Here is a 21,661-nt window from a genome sequence, read left to right as displayed (position 1 = left end):
GCTGCATCCATGCTCGTCGCACTGAATCGTTTACACAAAACTTCTCACTGACAGGCGTCCGTGCACAATCCAGTACGTTTCGATCAGTTGAACGAGATTGTCTCTGGCGCCTACGTAAAGAGACTGGTGGTGGGACTACTGCACTATCAGTAGAGCGAAGTGATGCCGTTTTGTAGGTAAAACAGGGTGTCGTATTCCATTATGCTCGATGAAATGAGCTGCCCTCGTATCCTAAGGAGACCTCCGTCGTTGGTCCAGAACTTGAAATCTCTCAAGCGGGAGTTTTATGGCTACGTTTTCTCACCTGCGCAATATTGAAGTTCAGGAGAAAACGCCGAACTTTGCGCGTTTTTAAGCAATCGACATAGGCATGATCAAGTTCCGCCACCATCAGCGGTCCGGAGGTGTTTTCCTTCATTTTGCTGTTCCTCGTGAATCAGAAAGTCCAGCCCGTCAGTCGCTCAGCCTTAGCAGCGGAGCCAAATCTTGTAAGATCGAGCACATCGTCCTTATTCATACTCGTCACAAAAACCTCAATCTGTTCTCGTTTTTCGTTTTTTTTAGGACTGCAGTGAGTGGCTTGCGCTTCGATCGACTCTGTTTTTTCAGCCTGTGACAGCCAAGGCAGTCCAGTCCACCACATGGTGTTGGACGTCACACTCTAAGGCAGAAGGATGTTAAAAAGGTGTGGTTCGTCCTTTTGGGGACTAATGGGGCTGCCACAACCATTAATCCCTTTAAGGACTAACAACACCAGGTCTAACAGTTAGTCCGCTCAAGGGACTAACATTTAGTCCTCACATTTACACCTTGGTGAGTAACCGTTAGTCCCACAGTTCACCCCAAAGGACTAACATTTAGTCCTCTGATTCGCACCCTATAGAGCAACTCTTCATCCCCACATTTACACCTTATCGGGCAACCGTTAGTCCTCAAAGTTGCGCCTTTCCGGACGAACGGTTATCCACTCAAATACTCCAATCAGATGAGCTTTTTGTTCCCAGTTCAAACATTGTTTTTTGTATATTTTGCGCCAGGCCTAATGCTTTTTCTCGCCTGTTTTTCTGCGCAATGGGTAACAAATTCCGCAGAAAAGAACACGAGAAAAAGTAATTAGCCACCTATGCGTAACTGCTTACACAGTCATGGCAACAATGAAAGACAAAAGTGAGACATCGAAATCTTTTATTTCTCTACATACAAATGAACTTTCCTTATTCTTTAAAGTGAATTCATGGTGAAGTGTAAAAGTCCAGTCTCGTTGCCAAATCTTGTTCACTCCTGATGGAACTCCTCCGACGGAAGTGATAGATTGACAGGCATTGCAGACGCCAGCGCTCGCAGCCTTCTGCCTGTTGTGTTTCTACGGCTGCACGTACAATAATATGATAAAAATAGTTAGGCAAACGTCGCACAAGATGAAGATGCACGCATATGACAAGTACGTGCACGTTAATATAAAACGCGTTAAAGTGTGACACAAAAATAACTTTGCCTTCACAACTCGCACAGTCTTTCTGAAGCTGCTCTGACAAAAAAGATGGATGACGGGCATCGCAGATGCCAGCGCGCTGTCTTCAGCACATTGTGTGCCTACGGCTGCACAATAAGTTTGTAAAATAATGAGTCACACGTGACACAGGATGAATACAAATGCATATGAGAAATACGTGCAAGGCGGAATGAAAGCATATGTGAGATATGACATGCTAATAATTTCACCGCGATGTCACACATCGTCAAAGATTCATTTCAATCCCTGTAGAGCAACAGTGTAGGAGCGGTGGCCGCAGTCACAGCTCCACGAACCACCGTGCCGCTAACAAGTCGGTGAGTCCTAAGCGAGTGACGTCGTTCAGCTCGAGCAAGCGAACGCGATGCCAAACAGGGCACTGCACGCGGAGTGTCTGCCGCCAGCGAATGCCGAACTGGAGAGCGAGCATGCGCTCAGCCGCCACCACGAACAGCGCCCAGCTGGTTTGGAGCTAGCGCCGAAGAAGTCGACGGTAATGCGGCCCTTTTCCACAAACTCGAGCGAGTGCAGTGCGCAAACGCGAGTCCGCCGCCACAGCCAACGGACTGCGTCGAGCTGCTTGCGACCGACTGACGGGGAAGCGAACTGTAATGGCGACCAATTTTCAGTGAGTGCCAGTGCTAGCGAAAGCCCCGCTAGCCCTTGCTGGTGCACTTACAGCGCGCGACATACTACAACCAAGCTCTTTACGAGAACCATCAACGTGTTTTCGACGACTCCCAACACAGCGACGAGGTCTCCGCCCAATATCGTCAGCACGGAGCTCATCGCGGCAGCAAATACAGGCGAGCACTCGATGATCGAGCGTACGGGAGGCCGACGGCAATGGTGGCCAATTTCCAGGCAGTCGCCAAGCACAGGCGAACAGCACACGCCGAAGCTGACCTTCACGATGCAGTTCGTGCATGCGATATACAACACGACCTAGCCCGTTGCCGGCAAGCGCGATCCGTATTGCACATGCGACAAGTAGAATAGAATAAAGAATGATAACCTACTTACCTTAGAATGCAGCACTGTTTCCCGCCCTGAGTCGCACTGAAGTATATATTCGATAGGCCCGTTCTTCTCGGCTGCTTTATTGGCCTTTCCAACCGTTGCTGTCGTGTGTTGGCCGTGACTATCTTGAAGCCATAGATATACAGCCTGGCGTGGTGACCTGTCGAGACTTGCTCCAGACTTCATGCGTGCAGCGAAACGCTAAAGCAGCAGCCCACGCTCATCCAGGCGTATACACAGAAGCACCACGTCACAATTCTTAGATCGTCTAATCCAGGCAGCCGTCGTCGAGCACCCCAAGCGCGACGCTACGCAACCGCCGCCGGCAAAATACGGGGAAAGACTGAGCCAGCAGAGGAGGAGAAGGACATGTCTTGTGTGGAGAAGGATGGTCGGTCACCTTGGCAACGCTTTTCGCGCTGCCTGGAATGTCCGGGTGGTTCATCTCTAGTGGAGAGTAAGTGGTTTCGCACCGCACGCTTCCCTCTGCTGTTGCTCCTCAACGGTCTATCCGTTCATGAGCGTTCGCCTATTGGGCCCCGCTACGTCTTTTTTGGGTAATTTTTCTTAGAGTGCAGATTTTGGCCTGAAAGTACCTTAGTCTAAAGATCTGCGGAGTTCTCTTTCCCACAGCAATGTCGCGAGGCTGCAATATGATTGTTTTGTTGGATTTCAAAAGCATAATTATAGACCAATTCTTCCCACCATGACGCGTCACCCCGTGTCCAGGTCAGAGCGATTGTGGAATCCAACCAAAGGTAGAATTCATCTACCGAGGATTATCAATTCCTTCTCACAAACAAATAGAGCCATGATGCAACAAATTACACAATCAGCTCTAGTCTCACCAAAGTCGTCTTCTTGAGTGGAGTGACTCGACATTTCGCCTTACAAGTGTAGAGCCGCATGCTCCTGTGTCATCCTCGGTGCGGAGATAGAGAGCAGCACCACAGGCCTTCGAACTAGCGTCTGCAAATATGCAGATTTTGACTCATTGGCTTCGCATTGATGTTATCATCATGTGTTCAAGGTATTATGGTCTGGCGGCGCCACGTGAGCTCCTTACACCATTTTGTCTAGTCATTGAGGAGTTGTTCTATTAGTGGTTGATCACATGACAAGTTCTCTCTCTAGATTTCTTGAGAAAAAGGCTTCGCTTTCACAGTATAAGGAGAAAGAAATCTCAGGGGTCTTATGAGCGCGCCATCGCTTGCAGTACTAAATGTTTTGTGTTCACTTGCACGATTGAGAATTCAATCACGGAGTCTGGGAGAAGCATTATACAATCTCTAATTCGTCCCCACGCAAGGCCAAGCGCTTTCAGTGAATTTGTCGTTGGGCCTAACCGTTGTTCAGCAGGGTCCTCATGAGTGAATAATTTACTGAGATCATCGCTATGAACGCTCACTTGTCGAGGTGCGCGCACGGGACGCCTTTTCAAAAAACTAAATTAGTTTCGTCGTAGATCTTCGTGGCTTCTTAATTATCTGTTTTGCTCAACGGGTCGTCCACGTAAATATACTGCTACAAAATAGCCATTGTTTTGGGAAGATCATGTTTCATTGTAGTGAAATGGTAATAAAGTATTGCGGTATGCTAAAATCAAAAGGCTTGTTGTCGTCCCAAATGATACTCTGGCCATCCGCGAAGCCTCTACCTTGGAAAGTGGTCAGCCAATGTAGGTTTTTTATGGAACCACAAAAACCTTCATGCACAATGGTCAGTGAAATGGACTGCAATTTTCAAAAATGCTTTTTACATGTCGCTAACGAGTGCTATTCTGCGTCGTCGAAAGCACAGAAGCAGGTGTATAAAGTCAGCATTACGGTTGTGCCTACTTTCCAAATATTCTTTGAGTGATTTCGCTCTGCCGCTGTGCGACGATGCTCATAAAATGATCCACAGCTTCGTAGTAGTATGTTTTCGCGGAGTACTGGCTGATATGGCTTGTAATCAATGCGCTTGCTGTCGTTATCAGGCACGTCACGCACACTTTCAGCTACGCCTTCAGCCAGTAACCGTCTCATTTCATTCTCGTATATTCACACTGAGCTAGGTGTCTTCAACAACCATTTCGTCAGTTGACAAGTGTCTCTGCCCCACTACAGCGTGCATGTCTACAAGTTGAACGTCGTTGTTTTACGGTTGCCTGATTTCATAGCGTCCGTTTACTTCTTTTATATTGACGCGTGTCTACATGTGGACGAAAACGACGATAGGGGATTTGGTGGACACGAGGTAGTGGGCCTTTAGCTTCACTCGAGACTGAAGAAGGCGATCTTGTAGCTCAGCTGTCGAAAACACGCTGCGTTCTGGCTGCTGAAGGAGCACGTGCCACAGAGATGATGTTCAGGCTCAGTAACTATCGTGCCGGTTTGCGTAGAGACGTGCTCGTCAAAATATATTGCATGTACATTCGAGCGATATTAGAATTCAGCTTGGTTTGTTTTTTGGTGCCCCGGCCCAGAAAGTTCCACCACTGATTCTGTTAGAACGCGAATCTTTACGCTTATGCCTAGGGCAACCTAAATGTGTCTCGAACAATATCTTATACGAAGAATCCTGCCTGCCTTCTCTAATCAAAAGATTTCATATTCTAACAGTACGTACATTCCTTTAAATATATGCATCACCTCAGCGGAAGTCACAGTATGTGTTCATTTACCACCAGACCTTCTTTTTGAACCACCACTAGTCTAAATTACGGTGCCCTCAACTAATATATACACAGAAACTTTTGGAGCCCTTAAGAGTTAACCTTTGAGAAATACTTGTACTAAACACTGTAGATGCAATTATGATTGAATTCGAGGATATATATCCCAAGAATACAAAAATTTACAATACCAGTATATAAATGGCATTTTGGAAGATTATTTGGTCAATCTAGGAACATCCATTGTGATAGCGACTGACGCTTCTGTTTATGAAGAGAAGGCTGGCGTAGGAATTGTATCATTCTCTCTAGATTGGGCTTTCTGAATTCGATTACCCGACTTTACCCCTATTTACCAAGCTGAGCTACGGGCAATAGTCCTAGCATCACGTAAAGTTCCGAGAGATCTATCAGCGGTGATTGTTCTAACAGACTGTCTCTCGGTCTGTACTGTCTTGAACTCACCAACTTTTTCGCGTGCCTTAGAAACTTTCTACTCGCTCATTTCTAGACATGTGCGACTCGTTCGACTAGTCTGGGTGCCAGGCCATACAGGTTTAGCTCTCAATGAGCATGCAGATGCACTAGCTGTGTCTTCCCTTGATTGCCCTGTTTTACCTATTTTGCCTACTTCGGAATACATCACAGCAACACGCTTTGAAAAACACACAATGGCCAATAACTACAAAAAGTCTCCTTTGTACTATCATACTATAATCCACAGCGAAAGTTTCCTCGGAAGAACAAGTGGTGTTCATCAAGAAAGGGCGAAATTGTAATTACCAGGCTGCGTTGTCGAGTCCCTTCATTGAACTTTTACCTTCACCGGCGGAGTCTGGCACAGTCGCCTTTGTGCCTTCAATGTACTGAGAGGGAATGTTTAGAGCACTGCTTTTTGTCATGCCGAAAATTCAAAAGTCAAAGGAATAACCTACTAGAAGAACCCCTACGAAGTTGAACCTAAACTTGACACTTCTGGTGATTCTTTCATTTGGCGCAGTCGCATTTGGATTCAGCCACAGGAGCGTTTTTACTGCTGTTACATATTTCTTACGAGTATCTAAAAAATTGAATGCTCTAAATAAACAACTTCAGTTGTTTTATGTATATATTTTTTCTTTTTTGTGTGTTTATTATATTCTTTTCAAAGTTCTTTGCTTGTTCAGAAATCGAACAGATCTATATTGTTACCTTTAATACCTAATTAATCCAACCCCCCTTTCAAAAAGTGAATTAATTTAAAAGCAAGGCACCGTCCTATTCATGGCCTATCCCCTTAGGTGGGTTTCGCCAAGGTGTTGAGGAACCAACTAACCAACCAATACGCTGCGTTCACTCTCTGAAGGTGTACCTGTGTTTTGTTCGAGTTGTACCACGACATTGGAGGAGGTGCCGGGCCGCCACTCTGCCTGATGCTTGACACGCCCGCTGGGAGTCGTTCATCGAGTTGAGACGCATTGTCATCTGTTGAAACTCCTGTGCATCGCTCCAGTCGACGGTTGCGAGGCCTCGCTCCAGAGCTCACTCACTAACCAGAACCCTTATCGCGTGGCCCCAAAAGAACGCGAAGCGATACAACAACAGGTAGACAGAATGCTTGAAGATGACGTCATTCAGCCTTCACAGGGTCCCTGGGCGTCACCTGTAGTCCTCGTTAAGAAAAAGGATGGCAGCCTGCGCTTCTGTGTGGATTACCGGAAGCTAAATCAGGTGAACAAGAAAGACGTATAACCACAACAAAGTATAGACGATGCTCTCGACCGATCTCGACATGCTCGAGACTTCTCTTCAATAGACTTGCGGAGTGTATATCGGCAAATCAAGGTGAACCCGAGATACCACGAGAAGACCACTTTTGTAACACCAGATGGGTTATATGAATTTAAGCGCTTGCCATTTGGTTTTTGCTCACCGCCTGCTACCTTTCAAAGACTTATAGATACCATGCTTCTTGTGTCGAAGTGGAAAACCTGATTAGTATATCTGAATGACGTCATAGTGTCTTCGCATGGTTTGACGAGCACCTTGAAAGGCTTGAGGTGGTCTTACGAGCCATACAGTCCAGGGGCCTGATGTTGAAGCCTGAGAAGTGCTACTTTTGCTACCAAGAGCTGCAATTTTTTGGTCACGTGTTTAGTCACGCAGGTGTGCGTCCCGATCCCCCCAAAAAATCGAAGCCGTAGAACAGTAACAGAATAGAAAGTTGGGCGAGTTAGTGTATATTCATATCAAAAGAAAAGCGGCGCACAAAAAGACGGAGACAAAGAAAAGAACCACACACAGCGCTGCACTCACAACTGATTGTTTAATCCGAGCAACAAGAATTTAAAAGTAAAAAGTAAAAAAGAATTTGGAATTGAGCCAGTTCTTTACGATAAAAACCCATAAGCCTGACATGCCTTTTCGTACCATAATTACGAAAACAGATACGTGGCAGAAAAATGTATCCAGGTATTTAGAAAGCCATTTGAAGCAGCTGTGCGTTCATGATCCCTTTAGAGTGGAAAATTTGGGTGCGGTGGTTCAGTTTCTTAGGGAGCGCGACACGAGCTCCTGTCTGGCGTTCAGTATAGATGTTGTTGACATGTTTTTTTTTCGATTCCTAATCATAAGCTCCTAGTGTGGCCCCGCCGCGGTGGTCTAGTGGCTAAGGTACTCGGCTGCTGACCCGCAGGGCGCGGGTTCGAATCCCGGCTGCGGCGGCTGTATTTCCGATGGAGGCGGAAATGTTGTAGGCCCGTGTGCTCAGATTTGGGTGCACGTTAAAGAACCCCAGGTGGTCTAAATTTCCGGAGCCCTCCACTACGGCGTCTCTCATAATCATATAGTGGTTTTGGGACGTTAAACCCCACATATCAATCAATCAATCAAGCTCCTAGTGTGCGTTCAGGAATGTATCAAGGAAGACAATGATGAGCTTCGTTTCAGAAGTAGTAGTGGTATATCTGTAGAATCGTTCACTGAATTACTAGCTTTTTACCTAAAGTCTACGTACATTGGCTGGCGAGGGAAGACCTTAATCCAGCGTTCAGGAGTCTGTATAGGTTCATGCGTTGCACTTGTCCTTTGTGAAATTTTTTTAGCCAAAATAGATCGCATTGTAGACACAATCCTAAGCGGAACTGTGATGCGTATTTTCTGATATGTGGACGATTTTTTAGTTGTTATAAAGGATGCCACGTTCCCGGATATTGTTTCCAATGTGTTGAAGGTGTTCAAGACAGAAGGCATGGGTTTGTCCTTCACATCGGAGGTTCCAGAATCCGACCGTCTACAATTTCTCTATCTTAAACTTCGGTTTCAGAGTTCCCATATTTGCTGGTGTTTTGAGCCACGATCAGTGAAACCAATTCTTAATTTTGGATCAGCCCACTCAAAGGTGGTAAAGGGGGGCATCGCTTTCACCTGCCTTAAATCCGCTCTAGAAAAATTGTGCAGGCATGTGTTGGGTTCAGGTTTTGCTAAGCAAGTTGCAAGACTAGAGAAAGCAGGATTCCCCCCTAACATAATTGTGGCTGTTTGCGATAAGTTAATTGGTGGTTTAAAAGGACGTGCAGCTAGGAAAATCAATCGGGAAAAAATGAAGTTCGCAGCAATTCCTTATATGCATAAACTGGCACATGGGTTAAAAAATGTTGGTTTCCGCTACGGAGTTGATGTGGTTTTTAGGGCACCCAATAAATTGGGAAAGATATGTGCATTGGTGTCAAATCAGCTAAACAAGAAGGACAAGCCAGATGTAAAGAAATGTGCCATAAACCTTAGAAATAAGTATGTGCCTTGTGCTGTGGGGGTGGTGTACCGCATTCCTTTATCTTGTGGTCTTCATTATGTGGGACAGACGGGCCGCTGTGTTAATAAAAGGTTGCGGGAGCACTATCTCTGTTTGCATAACGGCACGCCTTCCCATTTGGCTTCGCATTGTGCCACGTGTGGGTGCACACCTGATCGGTCTAACACTGTTATTATTTTTAAGCACCACGATCAATTCACCCGTGAGGTGTCTGAAGCCTATCATATTACCAAGTCACGTGATGCTTGCGTAAGCCAGACCTCGCTTACATTGCACAAAAAAGAGTTCACTTTTATTGATGAGCGTATCGTTTAATCTCGTTGTACCTCACTTGTCATGCGCGGCTTTTACTTTTTAAATTCTTGTTGCTCGAATTAAACGTTCATTTGTGAGTGCAGCGCTGTGTGTAGAACAGTGCCTTGTGCCGACCAATAAAAAGGCTGTCAAATGCTTTCTAGGCCTCCCTGCATATTATCGACGATTTATCGCAGACTTCGCACGCATAAACTCACCGTTCACTCGCCTCAAGAGAGAACACGTCACCTTTGAGTGGAAGAACGAAGAGGAAGCTGCTTTCAACGATGTTCGCCAGCGACTACAAACACCTCCAGTCCTTGCCCACTTCGACGAAACAGCACCTACGATGCTTCACACCCATGCTAGCAATGTCAGTCTGGGAGCTGTGCTTGTGCAGCAGCAAGATCACACAGAAAGGGTAATCGCTTGCACAAGCAGAACGTTGACACGCGCTGAGGCTAATTACTCTACGACTGAGAAGGAATGTCTCGCCGTGGTATGGGTGGTTAGAAAATTTCATCTGTATTAAATGCGAAGCATTTCTTAGCAAATTTTGGCGACATTGAGCGTATCAATCTATCTATCTATCTATCTATCTATCTATCTATCTATCTATCTATCTATCTATCTATCTATCTATCTATCTATCTATCTATCTATCTATCTATCTATCTATCTATCTATCTATCAATCTATCTATCTATCTATATATCTATCTATCCATCAATCAATCAATCAATCAATCAATCAACCAATCAATCAATCAATCAATCAATCTATCTATCCATCTATCTATCTTATCTATCTATCCATCTATCTATCTATCTATCTATCTATCTATCTATCTATCTATCTATCTATCTAGCTGCCTATGACTTTTAGCTCTCCCGGCAGTTTCGATAATGATATTGATATCAAACTTGTGTGGCATAACATGACAGTATGAAGAACAAGTTTGACTAGCCATAACATGAATTTCACGATATGTATGTCATGAATGACATGATTTACTTTTCATGGTCTTGCTGCTTCTGCGGTGGTTTCGTTCACAGGTCATGTTGCAAAACTGGTATGGTATGACATAACTGCGTGGCAAACACAAGCGGCTGACCCTAACATGAAAATCATGAACATGCCTGTCATATAACACGATCACATGCCACGCTCATGGTGCGCTTTCGGCCGTTCCACAAGCGTCACGTATAGCAAATTTGGTATTACAGTACGTGATTGGATGACGAAGGTATGCGACTGGTAAAAACATGATAATCATGAGATGCGTGTAATGTAACAACATGACCACATGCTATGCTCATGATGAACTAGCAGCCGTTTCGCTAGCTTCAGATGTACAAAATTCGGTATTAACGGACAAGAATGGATGACGTACGTAAATGGCACATCCAAATATGATTATCCCGATATGCGTGCCATGTAACAACATGACTACACGCCACACTGATGAAGAACTTGCGGCTGTTTCGCTAGCTTCACATATGCACAGTTTGGTATTAGGTGACGTCAATGAATGACGAAGGTATGTGACTGGTGCAAACATGTTAATGATGAGGTGTGTGTCATTTGAGAACATAACTACATTCCATAGTCAAGGCGCCAATACCTTTCGACGTGACACGGTTCGCGTGCTCGTCAACGTTTGTTTCGTCACTTCACGTGGGTGTTGCCACACCAGGTGCTGGTCCTACCATATACTCGCATGCGCACGCCGCGCTGCGTTGGTTTGGCGCATGCACGTTTCACCACTTCCGGCGTCCCTTCCTAACGTAAAAAGGCAGGCGCAGTGTTGTCTGGGTAATGTATCGGCTTGAAATGCAGCATGTCGCATTTCGCGCCCGTTGCCGCCGTCAGGCCGTGCCGACGGACGCCTGTTGCGCCTGGCGTTAAATTATAAAGTTCTCGCATTTTGCTATGCCCAGCATTCACACGTGTCAACGTTACATTGTAGTGCATTGGGCCCTTTATGATGCGCTCGCGGCCAATACGCTAGTTCCACGTATACCAAATTTGGTGTTACGTGACGTCAATGGACGATGAAGTAGCCCCAATTATACTAAGTTTGGTATCATGTGACGTGAATGAATGACGAAGATAAATGACACATCCAAACATAATAATCATGACATGGCAGTCATGTACGACATAATTTACCTCCACGTCATAAAGTTTTGCTGATTTTAATGTGACATGTCAAACTTCCTAACTTGTGCTTCGCATATCATCGATTCCCACTGTACGTGGGATCTGCCATTTTTTTGTGAAATACACAGAGGCATGCTAGCTTTGTTGCGCGTGACGATGATGTGAGATTAAAGGCGGCTTTTATGGCAGATACGCCGGATGTTCAATGACCCTTTGATGAAATGTAACTTCTTGAGTGATATAGAACAGCCTGTAGCTTTTTTGTTAACGTTCCTTGGCAGGAATTCCATATAGATGTGACGTATTCTTACACAAGACGAATATACGAATATAAATAGTGACTAATTCTTTTTAAAGGAGCAGTCAACAGGCTCCAAAACGCGCATAATAAGCTCGCGCATTTTTTCTGCGCGTGACATACCTCCTTCAACGCGCAGTGACGTCAACTCAGTGATCGGTGACGTGATGTAGTTTGTCGATTGGTCTAAACCAGGTATCAATAAATAGTTATTTAGTCAACGTCGGCAATCGCTGAGTTGACGTCACTGCGTGTCGAAGAAGGTTGGTCAATCATACGAAAGATGTGCGAGCTTTTCCTGCGTGTTCCGGAGCCTGCTATCTGGCCCTTTAATGATTGAATAATTGATTTGTGGGGTTTAACGTCCCAAAACCATCATATGATTATGAGAGACGCCGTAGTGGAGGGCTCCGGAAATTTCGACCACCTGGGTTCTTTAACGTGCACCCAAATCTGAGCACATGGGCCTACAACATTTCCGCCTCCATCGGAAATGCAGCCGCCGCAGCCGGGATTCGATCCCGCGACCTGCGGGTCAGCAGCTGAGTACCTAAGCCACTAGACCACCGTGGCGGAGCACCCTTTAAATATGATCGTGCTACAGAAAAGTAACTTGTAATGTAGCTTACCATGTGATTACTCTGATATATTACATAGTCAATGTAATCAGACCAAAATAGAGTGTTAGTAATGTTGACACCAAGGTACTTGTAGGACCTTCTAGTAATATTGAAATTAATGAGCAAAAGTAGTTAAAGGAAATTGTGCGGTTAAGGGAAATTTCAATCGCTTTACATTTCGAAGAGTTAAGTTGCATTTTGCAGGGTTCGCACCAACGCAGAGTGATGTTGAGGTCATTCTGAAGAGCTTCGTAGTCACAGTAATTAGTAATTTCACGGTAAATAACGCATTCATTGGCGAATAGGCAAATAGAAGAAGTTGTTTTGCTAGGCAAAGTAATAGTGTAAATGAAAAATTCTAAGAGACCAAGAACAAAACCTTGTGGCACGCCAAAATCTAAGGTATTTCAGAAGAGTCCGCATCATTGGCGAAAACAAACTGCGTGTAGTTAAAAAAAATGTTTTTCTCCGAATAAACAAGAAATCATCAATGCATAAGGATTGTAACTTTAGTAGAAGTAGTTGATGGTTAAGTTTGGTATATGCTTTCGCGAAGTCTAAGAAAACAGTGAGTTTCCACGCCTCTGTCGAAAGTAACATGCAAATCTTTAGTAAATATAGATTTTATGGTTTCGCATGAACGGAGTTTCTTCAAAACATGGAGATATTTGTGAAAGAGGTGTGTTGTACTCAATTGTGAATTGCCCCGCCGCGGTGGTCTAGTGGCTAAGGTACTGGACTGCTGACCCGCAGGTTGCGGGTTCAAATCCCGGCTGCGGCGGCTGCATTTCCGATGGAGGCGGAAATGTTGTAGGCCCGTGTGCGCAGATTTTGGTGCACGTTAAAGAACCCCAGGTGGTCAAAATTTCCGGAGTCCTCCACTACGGCGTCTCGCATAATCATATGGTGGTTTTGGGACGTTAAACCCCACATATCAAGAAATTGTGAATTAAGTTTTGTTTTCAATATTACTGCTTTTGTGGAATTGGATCTAGCGTGAAGGTAAATAAGACGCGTTTCGTGCACTCTTTTTTGTTGTTGTTGGTTCACCTTGAAGTGTTTGCGCAGGCACAAGGGGACACAGAAGAAAACACAAGCAGGCGCAGTCTAACAACTGGTTCATTTTCTGAAAACATTCACTTAATAAAACCCAGATAGGCGCATAACTGGTTTCTAAAAACATTTGAACTGCACCTATTTTAAAAGTTACTATCGCAAGCTCAATGAACAGCACACAGCAGCGAAAGCTTTTGCACCAGCAAGGCAACCGAAAGGTGGCTAACACAATTATGGTTTACCTTGCAAATAAGGTAGGCTTCCATTATTTCTCTCGAAGATCTGTTTCTGTGCACGTATTCAAAGGTAGTGTTGTTAAAGCAAGGAAAATTGCCCACTCATTGCAATGCAGTGCCCAATGTGTATTAGACCGACCTTTCAGTCCCCGTATGACTGCTGCGCAAACGTTTTAAGTTAGATGTGTTCCAAGTTGGTAGTTGGTTGTTGCCAAGCACACCGATTGCATCTAAGAGCAGAGTGAGACTTAATCTACAGCACAATACAGTCGCTGGCCGTGATCTTCTTGGCTATCGGTTTTATCACCACACGTCATCGTCATAGTGAGTACCTTGCATGTGCCGTGCTACAATGGCAGAAACAGAATATGTGGTCTGAAATACACTTGTTATTCATTGTCATCAGTTTGATTGTAATCGCCATAACGTGCATGACGGACAGCTGACATGGCTAGACCATATATATATATATATATATATATATATATATATATATATATATATATATATATATATATATATATATATATATATATATATATATATATATATATATATATATATTTGTGTGTGTGTGTGCGTGTGTGTGTGTGTGTGTCTGGCGTCGAAGTCGAAGCGCGAAGGATATGCTGGCGCATGTTTCCTGCGCGTGACCAACCTCCTTGAACGCGCAGTGCCGTCAACACGGCTATCGACGAATAGGTCTCGATGCCTTTTTCGCATGGTACTTTTACACTTGCTGGCATTTACGTTGTACTCCGAAACACATAATTCTGAGATCAAACACAGCTTCTCTGAGATCGAACGCAATCTGTGAGATTAAGAAAAGCCTATTCTGAGCATGATTTAGGCTGTAAAGCATGTTTTTATACAGCTTGTCAATTTCAGAAGGCCTACGAATGGTATATGGCCGTTTTTTTTACTGGATTGCCATGGTCGCAAGAGTGGGTATTGATGGAGCACCGAAAGCTCAATGGTTAGAAAAGAATTTCGCTTCTTCGCACAGGTTTGAGTCATCTTGCTGTCATCTCAATTGTATTTCGGCGAGAGTTTTTCAGACTGCCTTTACACAAATGAAATAATATTAAAATTTTGAAGGTAGAATGGGGTGATCTTTTCTTGTTGAACAACCTAATTACATCTTCCGTCATACTGCTGCCCTCTTTCTCATTTTATGCCCCTCTTCCCATTCCTCCAGCGTAGGGCAGCAAACCGGGCATGTGCCTGATTAACCTCCCTGCCTTCTCTCTTGTCGTTCTTGTCCTCCTCCCTTGTCTTAAACTGTGCGATCAAAGGCAACGTCACAGAAGTGGACGCCATCACCTACATAAGCTGCCACCACCACATATGCCCAGTAGGTATTGCAGCATCACTACAAGCAGGATGCCAAAGAACCCATTTTGCTTTTTATGCAGGTTATCGACTGCTTGCCTACCCATTGTTATTGCAGTGACAGCCGCTTTCACTTACGGCCACTTTGACCATAGCATTTTGGGAATGTTCTCACATACACTATTTTTACAGCAAAAACTGTTATGGGATAACTTTTTCAATCACGCGTAGTTTCATGTTGTCCGCCGCTGCCACTGGTGTCCGTAATTACATCGCGCGATATTAGAAAGAAAAAAACCTTGCACCGATGACACCGTGCGGATGAAACTCGGGTCCGCTATGTACCGGCCTAATATTGTACCACTGAGTTCTGCCGGTGCTTGTAACTTGATGTCAAACTTACCTTAGGCAGGCTTGATCTAGCACCAATGGGACAGTGGGGCTTGAACCCGGGTCCGCAGGGTTCCAACCCAGTATTCTACCACTTTTCTGCACCAGTGCTTGTGAGTTGTCACAACTTGGCGGGAAAGCAATCGCGTTATTACCACTCATACAGAGTCTTACAACAGTGAAAGAATACCTGCTGTCGTCGCACAATGTGCATAGCGTAACGAGTGGGCCGTCCAATGCTGCAGTTGTTGTTGTTGTTGTTGCCCCTTCGCACTGGCACATACCCACTATGGGGGATTGGCCATGAAATCTAGAAGTATCCTATATGAGATATATTAAAAGGTTTATCCTTAATGAAAAAACTAATGATGTAATAGAAAATAATAATTAACTAAAAAGGAATATTAAACTAAACAAATAATTGAAGATTGAATCAAGAAGAGAAAAGGTGAGGTAATACTACAGTGGAAGACAGCAGTCTATTAGAAAACCTTGTTTTTGTTTCCCTATCAACTGTGGCGCATACCCACTTCAGCCTCATTTCCTCATCGTCGTCAACCACTGCATGGGTAATTGGCACAAAATGCCTTCAAGTGTTTAGCGGATACCACGCTTCTCACAGAATGAAAAAACAATGGCATAGCGCATGCCAGTCTACTACCCAAAAGCTTATTACTATTGTCCTTGTAGGAACCAAGGAAGTGTGCTTGCAGTAGTTGCCCAGTTGGTGTTTTGAAAAGGCTCTGAAAGGCCGCTCTCCTAGCTTTCGCTGTGACTGTGCTGCGCGTATACCGCGTAGGCCTGGCTTTTTTGTTTCTTGCACGGATGATATTTCGAAAAGATGTGATAGTGATTTAAATTATTCGCAACGCTTATACGACTTGTTTCTGCTGGACAACTGCTGTTGATATGCGCACAAAAATGTGGCTTGTTTACGTGCTGACTGGTGATGTGACAAATTATGTAAGAGTGCTAGCAATAACTTTTGTCAGAAACCAAAGCTTGGCAGGAGACGGAGACATCCTGCAGTTTGAATTAAACTAAATATTTTTTCAAGAGCGCTAATCAGCATAGTCGATAGTTGCAGCGCTGTGGTCAAGCAAAAAAGTAGTAATTATGACAGCTGTTAGCACGGTATGCTCTTCTGTAAACATGTGCGTTCTTTACGAGCACCCTTCTTTGTGCTGCAACGACGGGCTGCAATTTACTAGCCACTTGTCGTTCTTTGTGTTACAATCCAATTCCTTTCTGAAGGCTTCATTGCTTTGAACACGTCGTGAGGCTGTGACTTTATTTTGGTGCCGCGTATTAGTATGGCAGTAAATCTGCGGAAAGGGCATAGCAGTTAGGTATGTTAGTGTTAGCTTGTTAGACATTTTGTACGACATTTTAAATTATACTGCTCCTTAGAGCTAATAAAGGCCACTAAGTTTTCGCTGAAACCATTGGTGACATTTTTCGTCAAAACGCATAGTATCATTTGTTGGCCCACCATGACTGTAAATGAAGACTGCGCATTTTACTGAATAATGATGATCACCTTCCTAATACATATCAAAAACAACATTTTCCTGTCTGGCACTTGGCTGTAAACCTTGGTCTTAATACACTACTCAAGAATGGCCTGACCACTGAAATACGTATCCAATTATCATAAGCAAAATGTACAACCACTTCTGAAAAACATAACAAGACAGCACCATTTATGACTACTTCGCATTTTGCTCAATTTTGTGCAATTTTTTTTTCTACTCTGGCACTTATGTATTTATAATACTAATTTCTGAGCACCCGAATGCTGTGATACAACCCCACTTTTTCTGTACACAAATGCAAGTTGCAGTAGACTTTGCACGGTGTGGTTGACCTTTTATTTGTTCTGTGTATTAAAGAAGTCTATAACTGAATGGTATTCAAAGCAACGTACACAATGGCATATTTTCAATAACTTGAATAATTGTCTTTGATCATTATTTCCATATGTTCATGTGGCGTTAACAGCAATAAACTTTTCGGATAGCCGTTCAGCTTATGTAATGATGACTCCTGTAAAGTAGGTAGGTAGGCAAGTTGTCAATAACCTCCACAAAAAAACAAATAGTGTTTCTGAGCATTTTGCTCAGTAACCCCTGCTCCCCTGTTCTCTTTTTTTGAAGCCAACAATATTAATTTTTGTAAAGATTTGTAAAATCCTCACCAAAATACGACTTAGCTGACAACACTATAGCTCAAAACTTCACAAAGTAGCAAATTCCAACCTGAACAATGAGTTGGCGGGGCTGCTGCAATACCCACTCATATGACCATGGTAATCCTGGAAGAAAAAATTGCCAATTACTGTTAGTGGCCTTGAGACTTTACATGGTTATCTAAAAGTATGCTTCTACAACCTAAATCATGCACAAAAAAATCTGTGCTTGATCTCAGAGAAGCTGTGCTTGATCTCTGAGATATTTGTTTTGAAGTAAAACGTAAATAGCAGCATATGTAAAAGTGCCGTCCGTGAAAGGCATCGAGGCCTCCTCGGTCACTCAGTGGTACTTTAACCCTGCACAGCTGATTGATGAAATCACCGTTGTGATGGCTGCGACGACAGCATATTCCACGACCACCAGCAGTGGCTCTTCAGGTGGCTCACCCGATAGTGCTGCGTAGATCAGCGAAGCCAAGCACTTAGGCCAACTTCAGAGCTTGGGGCCTTCTGAATACGGGGTCTCAACCAGAGGCTGCTGCGGAGATGGCAGTACCTGCCATCTCCACAGCAGTCGCCCTAGGTTCCTCAAGCGCCTCACCCAAGCTACCCCTTATGTCAATCTGGCGATTTCCTGCTTGCCCAGAAGCTAGATCGTTTCACCATGCGAGCTTCCGGATCCTTAGGCCCCACATCACCATCAGTGGTTGCATCGAAACTTCCAGAGTTCCGACGACTCCAGGATGATGTCGTCCTGTGCATAAAAATGGTGAACGCTTTCCGCACTCACTATGCCACACCGAATCTTCGGAAATAGCTGGTGGCCATTGTCCACCGTCGTGACACTCCCAAAGCCTGGCTCAGCTATGAAAGTGTCAGACTAAATTCTGGCCTGAATGGTGGGCGAGTCTCAGTTATGTGTTTCACATGTTTTTGCAAGCGTCCAACACTACCGTTGCCGACCCAGCCTTCAAGGCAGATGGGGATGGTCGATACATGACTTCGCTAGTGCCGTTTTGGTGTTTACAAACTTCTCCCTTGGGGATCAAGCTGGCGAGATGCAACGACTCCTTCGTACAACAGTGCCCTAAAGCTGTTCCACGAACAGCCTCGTATATTATTCTGCTTCAGTCATCGTGACTATATAGCCGTCAGGTATACTCCTCTCTGCAGGTGACAGTCTCCCTCTTGATACCTGCCACAAAACCACCCTTGACAGACACTAAGGTCGTATACAAGTCATAGCAGCCGGTGGATCGACTTTCGAGCTGGTGAGTCCTAGAGAGTCTGGAGTGTCTATCCAAGCAGCGACAACGACCGCTGCCTCAGAACCAGATGGATACGAGGCACTAGCCACATTTCCAGATTCAGAGCACATTCGAGAGCTACGTTATTGCAGGCCAACAGCGGAGTCATCACCCGACTGTGCTGAAGTTTGCCACTTGCTGAGTGCCATGTTAATAAACAATTCTGAAGGGGCTATCACGAATGAGGATATTGTCACAAAATACCTGCTGTACAACCCACGTTTGCACCCTGGCATAACGCGTCTGACAGAGATGGTTCGTTCTCAAGTAAAACATTGTCGAAAGCCACCAGCTTGAGCACCAGTACAACGTCGGCAATTCTGCAAAGCGTGATCTACCTCACAAGCAAATATGTGAACTTTGTCCTGCAATGCCACATATGTCAAATGAAACACATCGTAGCCTATGAGCGCACAAAGAACAGAGCAGAAGTCTCTGCTGAGAATGTGCCCCATATCCTACCGGTGAGGTAGTTTATTACCAGCATAGACGAGACCTGTACGAAACATGCGAAAGATCCCTTGTCGCTTACCACAATGTTTGACAGCGCAACCGCACATATCCCGGCGTATTTAGAAACGACCACCGTGCCTTTGTCAAGGCCGCCCGCCAGAGACGATTTAGGCAGCCGAAACGTCACAGTGTGGCAAGAAACTGCAACCACAATAAGGCTGTCCATCTCGGCTGCCTGAGTGTTTGGCGTTCTGAAAGACGCATCCTGGACTGCAGAAGAACGACTGCCGAGGTGCCGCTAGCGTCACTCGTCACACAGAATCAGGCTGGCAGGCACGCGCTGCGCGGTACTCGGAGGATGGCAGAGACGACGATAGAAAAATAGAAGAACCGGCCCAGCGAACGGGTATAGCGGCCTATTATTCTCGACAATATATATATATATATATATATATATATATATATATATGTTGTGAGTGCTGACTATGTACTTCATCTTCATCTGTATGACAAAAACCATTGTAGTGATCATCATCGTGGGTCACGCGGACTGGATCTCTGGCTTGTGCGTCTGGATTAAACAGATAACCTGGTTACTGCCGTACCGGACGTGGTTTCAAAAGTGGTGGAGCATGCTTTGGTTCCCACGTCCTCCTGCTCAACTCATCACCCATGGAGCTCAAGTCTGGTCGACGGTTGTACCCTCAAGGAACAGCGATGGCAGAGCCCAACGCGTCCGCTGCTGCAACTGCTCCTTCTCAGCCACTTAGGCTTCACTACACCGTTAGTACCTCTCACCGAGACCCTCCGGTATTTTCGGGCCTTCGCGGCAAAGACGTCGAAGAATGGCTGGACAGTTATGATCTAACTAGCGTTTGTAATTATTAGGACAAGGCGCACAAGGTGCAGAAACTGCGCTGCGTTTCTGTTTTACCTTGATGGCGTCGCTAAAACCTGGTATTACAACCACGAGAGTGACTTCTCCATTTAGTCGGCCTTCATGGGGCATCTCCGTCAAGTATTCGGCAGGTACAGGATACTCTGCGGTAGCGAATCAGAAGCTGGCAACCCACACCCAAAGGGACGACGAATCATGCACGTCCTGCATTGAAGATGTTCTGGCTTTCTGTCGCCGAGCACAAAATGACATGGCGGAGGCGGATCGCATCCGACACCCGCTGAAAGGTATCAACTCTGTGGCCTTCAAAGCTCTCGTGATTCAGAATTCAACCACCGTCGGGGATGTCATCACTACATGCGAATGTCCGGACTCGCTTCATTCCATGGGCCTTCCACACGCCTCCAGCGACTGTCGCTTTACAGGAGAGCATGAATTGCGAGCCCTTATCCACACAATTGTCAGAGAGGAACTCCACGGCCTTGTTCCAGGTGACCCAATCATTGCGTCTCTCCGCCCACTTCCTCCCAGCCTGCGGGAGATAATCAACGACAAGCACTGCACAAGTCGCGTCACCTATTCTCGCCTATTTGTTGGCGAGAATAGAAAAAAAATTAGGAAGTGTGCGTTTTCCAGTGCCTTCGTACGCAGAAGTTGCATCACGGGCCCCTGCACCAGTTCCAACTATGCCTGCGGACGTCGGATGCAACCATTTTATTTGGCAGCGATGACAACGCAAGTGCCAAGGCCACCCCACTATTTTACATGGCGGCTTCCGCGCCCCATCCGCTTCTACAGTGACATATGGGGTCACATATCCCGTTTCTGCCGCCGCCATCAGCAGGGTGAACGACGTGGTTGTCCAGCTTAAGAAATATACTTTGTACCAAGACCGTATCTGCCCACCTCCCGTCGGTTGCCCTCCCCTCGACAGTCTCAAGCTAGGCCTCATCTTTCTCGTTCATCTCGCCGCCGTTCTCCGTCACCGTTTCGGCGTACGTCATCACTCTGCGTCCCGCGCCAATCTCTCTGGACTCGGAAAACTAGAAGGTACAGTTTTGGAGTGGAAACAGCTTGTTGTCGGAACGTTACAACTCCTCAGTCTCGTCCAGCTAATTTATTGTCTGTTTATGTGGAAGGTGTTTTTGTCAACGCCCTATTGACACTAGAGCCGCAAATTCGGTAATTAATTGTGAATTGTGTTTTCGCCTGCATAAAGTGTGATCTCCTTATGCCAGTTCCATATTATGCGGCGCTAATGACAGTCCTGTTTGCTCGACCGGGTTGTGCACTGCTCGTGTTCTCATCGAAGGAATCCGTCATCACATACAATGGGCTGTGCTGTCTTCATGTGCTCATCAGATAATCTTAGGCTGGGACATCTTGTCAGCTGCGTCTGCTGTAATTTCGTGTGGTCGGCCCCTCATTCGTACTACGGACA

This window comes from Rhipicephalus microplus, chromosome 7 (assembly GCF_043290135.1).
Source record: "Rhipicephalus microplus isolate Deutch F79 chromosome 7, USDA_Rmic, whole genome shotgun sequence".
In the NCBI taxonomy this organism is placed as follows: Eukaryota; Metazoa; Arthropoda; class Arachnida; order Ixodida; family Ixodidae; genus Rhipicephalus; species Rhipicephalus microplus.
Note: the sequence above shows the minus strand (reverse complement) of the source record.